This window comes from Papio anubis, unplaced genomic scaffold (assembly GCF_008728515.1).
Source record: "Papio anubis isolate 15944 unplaced genomic scaffold, Panubis1.0 scaffold1158, whole genome shotgun sequence".
Taxonomy (NCBI): domain Eukaryota; kingdom Metazoa; phylum Chordata; class Mammalia; order Primates; family Cercopithecidae; genus Papio; species Papio anubis.
In genome coordinates, this window is record NW_022160720.1 from 10,272 (window position 1) to 21,922 (window position 11,651).

Sequence of the window (11,651 nt, forward strand, 5' to 3'; positions counted from 1 at the left end):
GTGAGATGAATTCACACATGACAAGGAAGTTTCTCAGAAAGCTTCTTTCTCGTTTTTATCTGAGGATATTTCCTTTGTCAGCATACGCATCAATGTAATCCAAAATATCCCTTCTCAGATTCCCCAAAAACAGTGGTAGCAGACTGCCCCATGAAGTGAAATTTTACCTCTGTGAGATGAATTCACACATCATAAAGCAGTTTCTCAGAAAGCTTCTTTCTAGTTTTTATCTGAGAGTATTTCCTTTTTCACCAGAGGCCTCAATGGAAATATCTTCAGATAGAAACTGGAGAGGAGCTTTCAGAGGAGCTGCTTTGTGACATGTGCATTCCACTCACAGAGTTATACCTTTCTTCTCATAGAGGACTGGGGAATCTGTTTTGGAGAAGAAGCTGCCAAGGGACATTGGGGAGTATATGGGCGGCTTTGGTGAAAAAGGAAATATCCTCAGACAAAAAATGGAAAGAAGCTTTCTGTGAAACTGCTTTGTGATAGATATGTTTATTCATCTCACATAGATAAAACTGTCTTTATATTACGCAGTTTGGAAACTCCATCATGGACGGATCCGCTAAGGGACTTTCGGGAGCACATTCAGGCCTATGGTGAAAAAGGAAATATCTTCAGATAAAAACTGGAGAGAAGCTGTCTGAGCAACTGCTTTGTGATGTGTGTATTCATCTCATAGAGTTAAATCATTCTTTGGATTGAGCAGTTTGAAATCACTCTTTCTGTGGAACCTGAGAAAGGACATTTCGGAACGCTCTTTAGAATTTGCTGAAAAAGAAATACCCTCAGATAAAAACCAGAAGGAAGTTTTCTGTGAAACTTCTCTGTGTCGTGTGAATTCCACTTGCACAGTTAAGCCTCTCTTCTCATTGAGCAGTATTCTAACACTGTTTTTGTTTAGTCTGTGAAGGGATATTCGGAGCGCTTTGAGGCTTATGGTGAAAACGGAAATATCTTCAGATAGAAACTAGAGAAGCTTTCCAAGCAGCTGCTTTGTGACGTGTGCATTCCACTCACAGAGTTATACCTTTCTTCTCATACAGTACTGGGGAATCCCTTTTGGAGAAAAAGCTACCACGGGATATTCACCATATGGATGGCTATGATGGAAAAAGAAATATCCTCAGACAAATACTGGAAAGAACCTTTCTCTGAAACTGCCTTGTGATATATATGTTTATTCATCTCACATAGATAAAATTTTCTTTATATTACAATTACACAGTTTGGAATCTCCATCATGGACGGATCCAGGAAGGGATATTCGGGAGCACATTCAGGCCTATGGTGAAAAAGGAAATATCTTCAGATAGAAACTGGAGAGAAGCTTTCTGAGAAACTGCTTTGTGATGTGTCCATTCCACTCGGTGAGTTATACCTCTTTTCTCATAAGGCAGTGTTTGAACACTGTTCCTGGAAAACAGAAAAATTGATATTTCGGTGAGCATTGAATACTATGGTGAAAAGTGAAATATCCTCAAATAAAACAAAGAAAGAAGCGTTCCAAGAAACTGCTCTTTGATATGTGCATTCATTTCACAGAGTTAAACCTTACTTTATGTGGCCCAGTTTGGAAACTCTGTCTTTGAGGAATCTGCGAAGGAATATTAACTTTCGACCAGGGGTCTGTGGTGACCAAGGAAATGTCTTCCGATGAAAACTGGAGAGAAGCTTTCTGAGCAACTGCTTTGTGATGTGTGTTTTCATCTCATAGAGTTAAACCATTCTTTGGATTGAGCAGTTTGAAATCAGTGTTTCTGTGGAATCTGAGGAAGGACATTTGGGAACACTCTTTATAATATGGAGAAAGAAATATCCTCAGATAAAAACCAGAAGAAAGCTTTCTGTGAAACTGCTATGTGTCGTGTGAATTCCTCTCGCTCAGTTAAGCTTCTCTTCATTGAGCAGTTTTCTAACACTGTTTATGTTTAGCATGCGAAGGGATATTCAGAAGTGCTTTGAGGCTTAGGGGGGAAAAGGAAATATGTTCAGATAGAAACTGGAGAGAAGCTTTCGGAGGAAATGCTTTGGGACATGTGCATTCCACTAACAGGGTTATACCTCTCTTCTCATACAGCATCGGGGAAACCCTTTTGGAGAAAAGTTACCAAGGGATATTCGGGGGAATATTGACGCCCATGGTGAAAAGGGAAATAGCCTGAGACAAAAACTGTAAGGAAGCTTTCTGTGAAACTGCTCTGTGCTATGTGTATTCATCACACATAGATAAAGCTTTCTTCACTTTACGCAACTTGGAAACTCCTTCATGGATGGATCCCCAAAGGGATATTCGGGAGCACACTCAGGACTATGGGGAAAAAGGAAATATCTTCAGATAAAAACAGGAAAGAAGCTTTCTGTGAATCTGCTTTTTGCTATGTTTATTCATCTCACATAGATGAAACTTTCTTTATATTATGCAATTTGGAAACTCCGTCATGGACGGATCCATGAAGTTACATTCGGGAGCACATTCAAGCCTATGGTGAAAAAGGAGATATCTTTGGATGAAAACTGGAGAGAAGCTTTCTGAGAAACTGCTTTGTGATGTGTGAATTCCAATCAGGGAGTTAGAACTCTTTTCTCATAAGGCAGTGTTTGAACACTGTTCCTGGAAAACCGAAAAAGTGATACTTTGGAGAGCATTGATGACTATGGCGAAAAGTGAAATATCCTCAAATAAAACAAAAAAAGAAGCTTCCAAGAAACTGCTCTCTGATACGTACATTCATTTCACAGAGATAAAGCGTACTCTACATTGCCAGTTTGGAAACTCTGTCTTTGAGGAATCTGCAAAGGGATATTAAGTCGTGCCCCGGAGGCTTGTGGTAGCAAGGAAATGTCTTTTGATGAAAACTGGAGAGAAGCTTTCTGAGCAACTGCTTTGTGATGTGTGTATTCATCTCATAGAGTTAAATCATTCTTTGTATTGAACAGTTTGAAATCACTGTTTCTGTGGAACCTGAAAAAGGACATTTGGGAATGTTGTTTACAATATGCTGAAAAAGGAATACCCTCAGATAAAACCAGAAGGAAGCTCTGTGAAACTACTATGTGTCATGTGAATTCCTCTTGCTCAGTTAAACTTCTCTTTTCATTGAGCAGTTTTCTAACACTGTTTATGTTTAGCGTGCGAACGGATATTCAGGAGCGCTTTGAGGCTTACAGTGAAAAAGGAAATATGTTCAGATAGAAACTGGAGAAAATCTTTCCAAGGAACTGCTTTGTGACGTGTGCATTCCACTCACAGTGTTATACTTCTCTTCTCATACAGCATCGGGGAAACAATTTTGGAGAAAAAGGTACCAAGGTATATCCAGGAGCATATTGACGCCTATGGTGAAAAGGGAAGTAGACTCAGACAAAAATTGGAAAGAAGCTTTCTGTGAAAATGCTCTGTGCTATGAGTATTCATCTCACATAGATAAAGCTTTCTTTACATTACGGAGCTTGGAACTGTGTCATGGACGGATCCGCAAAGGGACATCCGGGAGCACATTCAGGACTAGGGTAAGAAAGGAAATATCTTCAGATAAAAACTGGAAAGAAGCTTTCTGTGAATCTGCTTTTTGCTATGTTTATTCATCTCACGTAGATAAAGCTTTCTTTACATTACACAGCTTTGAAACTGTGTCATGGACAGATCCACGAAGGGACTTTCGGGAACACATTCAGGACTACGGTGAAAAAGGAAATATCCTCAGATAAAAACCGGAGAGAAGTTTTCTGAGAAACTGCTTTGTGATGTGTGCATTCCACTCAGAGAGTTATACCTCTTTTCTCATAAGGCAGTGTTTCAACACTGTTCCTGTGAAACCAAAAAATTAATATTTCGGTGCACATTGAAGACTGTGGCGAAAGGTGAACTATCCTCAAATAAAATCCAGAAAGAAGCGTTCCAAGAAACTGCTCTCTGATATGTGCATTCATTTCACAGAGTTAAAACTTACTCTACATTGCCCAGTTTGGAAACTCTGTCTTTGAGGAATATGTGAAGGGATATTAAATGGCACCCGGAGGCCTGTGGTGAGCAAAGAAATGTCTTCCATTGAAAACTGGAGAGAAGCTTTCTGAGCAACTGCTTTGTGACGTGTGTACTCATCTCATAGAGTTAAATCATTCTTTGGATTGAGCAGTTTGAAATCACCTTTTCTGTGGAAACTGAGAAAGGACATTTGGGAACGCTCTTTAGAATATGGTGAAAGAGAAATATCCTCAGATAAAAACCAGAAGGAAGCTTTCTGTGAAACTGCTCTGGGTCATGTGAATTCCACACGCACAGTTAAGCTTCTCTTTTCATTGAGCAGTATTCTAACACTGTGTTTAGTCTGCGAAGAGATATTCAGGAGCGCTTTGAGGCTTATGGTGAAAACGGAAATATCTTCAGAGAGAAACTGGAGAGAAGCTTTCCGAGGAGCTGCTTTGTGACGTGTACATTCCACTCACAGAGTTATGCCTTTCTTCTCATAGCGGATTGGGGAAAACCTTTTAGAGTAAAAGCTACCAAGGGACATTTGGCAGTATATGGACTGCTATGGTGAAAATGGAAATATCCTGAGATACAAATGGGAAAGAAGATTTCTGTGAAACTGCTTTGTGATAGACATATTTACTCATCACACATAGATAAAACTTTGTGTATATTACACGGTTTAGAAACTCCGTCACGGACGAATCCACAAAGGGACATTCAGGATCACATTCAGGCTTATGGTGAAAAAGGAAATATCTTCAGATTAGAACTGGAGAGAAGCTTTCTGAGAAACTGCTTTGTGATCTGTGCATTCCACTCAGGGAGTTATACTTCTTTTCTCATAAGGCCGTGTTTGAACACCATTCCTTAAAACTGAAAAAGTGGTATTTCAGAGCGCATTGAAGTCTATGGTGAAAAGTGAAATATCCTCAAATAAAACCCAAAAAGAAGTGTTCCAAGAAACTGCTCTCTGATATGTGCATTCATTTCACAGAGTTAAAGCTTACTCTACATTGCCCAGTTGGGAAACTCTGTCTTTGAGGAATCTGCAAAAGTATATTAAGTGACCCCCGGAGGCCTGTGGTGAGCAAGGAAATGTCTTCCGATGAAAACTGGAGAGAAGATTTCTGAGCAACTGCTTTGTGATGTGTGTATTTATCTCATAGGGTTAAACCATTCTTTGGATTGAGCAGTTTGAAATCAGTGTTTCTGTGGAATCTGAGGAAGGACATTTGGGAATGCTCTTTAGAATATGGAGAAAGAAATACTCTCAGATAGAAACCAGAAGGAAGCTTTCTGTGAACCTGCTCTGTGTCGTGTGAATTCCTCTCGCTCAGTTAAGCTTCTCTTTTCATTGAGCAGTTTTCTAACACTGTTGGTGTTTAGCGTGCGAAGGGATATTCGGGAGCGCCTTGAGGCATACGGTGAAAAAGGAAATGTGTTCAGATAGAAACTGGACAGAAGCTTTCCGAGAAACTGCTTTGTGAAGTATGCATTCCACTCACAGTGTTATACCTCTCTTCTCATACAGCATGGGGAAACCCTTTTGGAGAAAAAGGTACCAAGGTATATTCAGGAGCATACTGAGGCCTATGGTGAATAGGGAAATAGCCTCAGACAAAAACTGGAAAGAAGCTTTCTGTGAAACTGCTCTGTGTTATGTGTATTCATCTCACATAGATAAAGCTTTCTTTACATTACGTACCTTGAAAACTCTGTCATTGAGGGATCCGCGAAGGGACATTGGGGAGCACATTCGGGACTACGGTGAAAAAGGAAATATCCTCAGATAAAAACCGGAGAGAAGCTTTCTGAGAAACTGCTTTGTGATGTGTGCATTCCACTCAGGGAGTTATACCTCTTTTCTCATAAGGCAGTGTTTGAACACTGTTCCTGGAAAACAGAAAAAGTGATATTTCGGAGCACATTGAAAACTATGGCAAAAAGTGAAATATCCTCAAATAAAAGCCAGAAAGAAGCATTCCAAGAAACTGCTCTCTGATATGTCCATTCACTTGACAGAGTTAAAGCTTACTGTACATTGCCCACTTTGGAAACTGTGTCTTTGAGGAATCTGCGAAGGGACATTAAGTGGTGCCCAGAGGCCTGTGGTGAGACAAGAAATGTCTTCCGTTAAAAACAGGAGAGAAGCTTTCTGAGCAACTGCTTTGTGACATGTGTATTCATCTCATAGAGTTAAATCATTCTTTGGATTGAGAAGTTTGAAATCACTGTTCCTGTGGAACCTGAGAAAGGACATTTGGGAACACTCTTTAGAATATGCTGAAAGAGAAATACCCTCAGATAAAAACCAGAAGGAAGCTTTCTGTGAAATGGCTCTGTGTCGTGTGAATTCCACTTGCATGGTTAAGCTTCTCTTTTCATTCAGCAGTATGCTCACACTGTTTTTGTGTAGTCTCCGAAGGGATATTCGGGAGCGCTTTAAGGCTTATGGTGAAAATGGAAATGTCTTCAGATAGAAACTGGAGAGAAGCTTTCCGAGGAGCTGCTTTGTGACGTGTGCATTCTATTCACAGAGTTACACCTTTCTTCTCATAGAGGATTGGGGAATCCCTTTTGGAGAAAAAGATACCAAGGGACATTCGGGAGTATATGGATGGTTATGGTGAAAAACGAAATATCCTCAGACAAAAATTGGAAAGAAGCTTTCTGTGAAACTGCTTTGTGATAGATATGTTTATTCAACCCACATAGATAAAACTTTCTTTATATTACGCAGTTTAGAAACTCCGTCATGGACGGATTTGCGAAGGGACATTCGGGAGCACATTCAGGCCTATGGTGAAAAAGGAAATCTCTTCAGATAAAACCTGGAGAGAAGCTTTCTGAGAAACTGCTTTGTGATGTGTGCATTCCACTCAGGGAGTTGTATCTTTTTTCTCGTAAGGCAGTGTTTGAACACAGTTGCTGTAAAACCGAAAAAGTGATATTATGGGGCGCATTGAAGACTATGGCGAAAAGTGAAATATCCTCAAATAAAACAAAGAAAGAAGCGTTCCAAGAAACTGCTCTCTGATATGTGCATTCATTTCACAGAGTTAAGCTTTCTCTACGTTGCCTGGTTGGGAAACTCTGTCTTTGAGGAATGTGCGAAGGAATATTAAGTGGCGCCCAGAGGCCTGTGGTGAGCAAGGAAACGTCTTCCAATGAAAACTGGAGAGAAACTTTCTGAGCAACTGTTTTGTGATGTGTGTATTCATCTCATAGAGTTAAACCACTTTTTGGATTGAGCAGTTTGAAATCACTGTTTTTGGATTGAGCAGTTTGTGACATGTGTTTTCATCTCATAGAGTTAAACCATTCTTTGGATTGAGCAGTTGGAATCTGAGGAAGGACATTTGGGTACACTCTTTAGAATATGGAGAAAGAAATATCCCCAGATAAAAACCATAAGGAAGCTTTCTGTTAAACTGCTATTTGTCATGTGAATTCCTCTCGCTCAGTTAGGCTTCTCTTTTCATTGAGCAATTTTCTAACACTGTTTATGTTTAGCGTGTGAAGGGATATTCGGGAGCGCTTTGAGGCTTACTGTGAAAAAGGAAATATGTTCAGATAGAAACTGGAGAAAAGTTTTCTGAGGAACGGCTTTGTGACATGTGCATTCCACTCACAGTGTTATACCTCTCTTCTCATACAGCATCGGGGAAACCCTTTTGGAGAAAAAGGTACCAAGGTGTATACGGGAGCATATTGACCCCTATGGTGAAAACTGAAATAGCCTCAGACAAAAACTGTAAGGAAGCTTTCTGTGAAACTGCTCTGTGCTATGTGTATTCACCACACATAGATGAAGCTTTATTTACATTACGCAGCTTGGAATCTCTGTCATGGACAGATCTGTGAAGGGACATTTGGGAGCACATTCAGGACTATGGTGAAAAAGGAAGTATCTTCAGATAAAAACTGGAAAGAAGCTTTCTGTGAATCTGCTTTTCCCTACGTTTGTTCATCTCACATAGATAAAGCTTTCTTTACATTAAGCAGCTGGGAAACTCCGTCATGGACGGATCTGCCAAGGGACATTCGGGAGTACATTCAGGACTGTGGTGAAAAAGGAAATGTCTTCAGATAAAAACTGGAGAGAAGCTTTCTGAGAAACTGCTTTGTGATCTGTGCATTCCACTCAGGGAGTTATACCTCTTTTCTCATAAGGCAGTGTTTGAACACTGTTCCTGGAAAACAGAAAAAGTGATATTTCGGATCGCATTGAAGACTATAGCAATAAAGGAAATATCCTCAAATAAAACCCAGAAAGAAGCGTTCCAAGAAACTGCTCTCTGATATGTGCATTCATTTCACAGAGTTAAAGCTTACTCTACATTGCCCAGTTGGGAAACTCTGTCTTTGAGGAATCTGCGAAGGAATATTAACTTTCGACCAGGGGCCCGTGGTGACCAAGGAAATGTCTTCCAATGAAAACTGGAGAGAAGGTTTCTGAGCAACTGCTTTGTGATGTGTGTTTTCATCTCATAGAGTTAAACCATTCTTTGGATTGAGCAGTTGAAATCACCCTTTCTGTGGAATCTGAGGAAGGACGTTTGGGAACGCTGTTTAGAATATGGAGAAAGAAATATCCTCTGATATGAACCAGAAGGAATCTTTCTATGAAACTGCTCTGTGTCGTGTGAATTCCTCTCGCTCAGGTAAGCTTCTCTTTTCATTGAGCAGTTTTCTAACATTGTTTATGTTTAGCGTGCGAAGGGATATTCGGGAGCGCTTTGAGGCTTACTGTGAAAAAGGAAATGTGTTCAGATAGAAACTGGAGAGAAGCTTTCTGAGAAACTGCTTTGTGACATATGCATCCCACTCACAGTGTTATACCTCTCTTCTCATACGGTATAGGGAAAACCCTTTTGGAGAAAAAGGTACCAAGGGATATTCGGGAGCATATTGATGCCTATGGTGAAAATTGAAATAGCCTCAGGCAAAAACTGGAAAGAAGCTTCGGGAGTATACGGATGGCTACAGTGAAAAAGGAAATATCTTCAGACAGAAACTGGAGAGAAGCTTTCTGAGGAGCTGCTTTGTGATGTGTTCATTCCACTCACAGAGTTATTACTTTCTTCTCATAAAGCTTTGGAGAAATCCTTTTGAAGAAAAGCTACCAAGGGATATTCAGGAGCATATTGATGCCTATGGAGTTCTGGAGGCTGGAAGTTTAAGATCAAGGTGTCAGCAGGGTTGGTTTACCTGAGGCCTCTTTCTTTGTCTTGCAGATGGCACTGTCTCACTGTGTCTTCACATGGCCTTTACTCTGTGCATCCACATCCCTTGTTTCTGTCTGTTTTTATAAGGACAGTAGTCATATTGGGTTTGTGTCCCACTCTTCTGACTTTACTTCTTGAAAGTCCGTGTCTCCAAACATAGTCCCTGTGGGAGATAGGGCTACAACATGTGAATTCTGGGTAGATGGAATTCAGTGCATAATAAAAATATAAAATATTTAATGTGTATCAGTTATCTTTGGCAGAAAAACAAACTACTGCAAATCTCAGAAACTTGAAACAACCACCATTTATTTTTCTTAACATTCATTCTGTAAGTAATTTGTACTGGACTCAGTGGGTGGCTTATCTTGTCTCATGGGGCTGACTCAGGTATCTGAAGCCAGTTTGCAGGCCAGCTGGAGCAGGTCGGTCCAGGATAATCTTAGCTGGGGCAGTGCCCTTCTGTTCCCTGGGGTCTCTCGTCTTCCAGGAGGCTAATTTGGGCTTGATCACATTGCAGCTGAACAGGTTCCAAAGGGAAGTGAGAAGCACTCAAAGCTTCTTCCAGGAGTCTAGGCTTGGAGCAGGCACAGGGTCACTTCCACCAAATTGCATTTGTCAAAGCAAGTCACAAGTCCACCAAGATTCAAAAAATGAAGAAATAGCCCCCACCCCTTAATAGCGGAAACAGCAGTCACATTGCAAAGGAGATATGGACATAGAGAAAATCTTTCATCATGTTTGTGAACAACCTACCTAAAATCGATTTATTTAATAGTAATTTTGCCAAAATCCAAATTAGAATTTTATTTGAGTAGGACAAAGTGATTCTAAAATGTATCTTTAATTAAAATTAAAATATTTATAAAATTTTAAGAGTTAAGGAGTAATGCTAATTAGGTATTTAAATGTATGAAACAATTATTAAAATGATGTAGTATAAGACTAAACAGACAGCTATTAGAAGAGGACATATCCTTCTTGCGGTCGCGGCTGTCCCGAGGGTGGAGGGCCCTGCGCCTGCGCGGACCTGGAGTCCTGCTCTACCGCAGCCGCTGGGAGGCCAGCGGTTGCAGTGGGGACCTGTCGGGCCCCTCCCTCCTCCGGTGCCCCGCACCAGGTCCTTCCCCACGGAGACGCGCCGGCTGACCGCGGGCGAGTGCAGCCGGTGACCCGGCAAGAGGCGGCGCCGCTCCCAAGAAGTCTCAGACGGCCGTGTCCGAAACCTACTATTTTTTTTAAGTTCTTAGTTATTGGAAATGCAGAACTGGCAAATCTTGCTTATTTCATCAGTTTATTGAAAAAAAAATCAAAATGACTCAAATCATACAATAGGAGTGGAATTTGGTTCAAAGGTAATAAATGCTTGTGGTAAATATGTAAAGTTACAAATACGGGATACAGCACGACAAGAACGATTCAAGTCTGTGAAGAGAAGTTATTACCCAGGGGCGACCGGGGCTCTCCTCGTCTATAATATCAGCAGCCGAGAAACCTACAATGCACTTACTAATTGGTTAACAGATGCCCGAATGCTAGCGAGTCAGAACATTGTGATCATCCTTTGTGGAAACAAGAAGGACCTGGATGCAGATCGTGAAGTTACCTTCTTAGAAGCCTCCAGATTTGCTCAAGAAAATGAGCTGATGTTTTTGGAAACAAGTGCACTAACAGGGGAGAATGTAGAAGAGGCTTTTGTACAGTGTGCAAGAAAAAATACTTAACAAAATTGAATCAGATGAGCTGGACCCAGAAAGAATGGGCTCAGGTGTTCAGTACAGAGATGCTGTATTGAGACAGCTGAGATCACTGCGGTGCACACAGGCCCCAAAAGCTCAGGAGTGTGGTTGTTAGGAGCCATGGGACAGCACACAGGTGTTCATACAGTGGCATTTGGGACACAATTGTTGGAACCTTAAGAATCTGAGGTTTTTTACCACCATCCTTTTCTACACTGTATGGAAGTAGATCTTTATGGGGAAAAGAGAATTTGGGGTGTTCTGCCAGCTAGTCAAAGTGGCACAGCAAATCATATAAATCCAATTAAATGGACAACACCATTAGATGTGTATGTAAAAATTTTCTGTTTCATATTTTCCCTTTCCCTTTCAGTTTAAAACATGCTATAAACATGCTATGTACTGTATGTCCTGGAGCCCAGTGCGGCTCCACAGCATGGAATCTGATGTATGATATGATAGAATGTGGCACTAAATGCAGTTTCAGATTTAATTTTTTTAATCATATGAACTAAAATTGTCAATTGTGAGGGGTGCTTTTCTCATCATATCGGTTATATTGCACAATTGGTTGTATTTAAGACTTGATAGTCAAAGACTCTGGCATTAATAGCCAGTGTGTTTCTTACTTAATTCTGTTTACTACATTCTACGTGGTGTTTATGTGATCCACACTTGAAATACTAGATGAGTAGACATTCA

At 40.6% G+C, this 11,651-nt stretch overlaps 1 pseudogene; it reads left to right on the forward strand.

Moving 5' to 3' along the window:
* The first annotated feature begins 10,148 nt into the window (after positions 1 to 10,148).
* On the forward strand, positions 10,149 to 11,079 carry LOC101026334 (annotated as a pseudogene).
* The last annotated feature ends 572 nt before the right edge of the window (positions 11,080 to 11,651 follow it).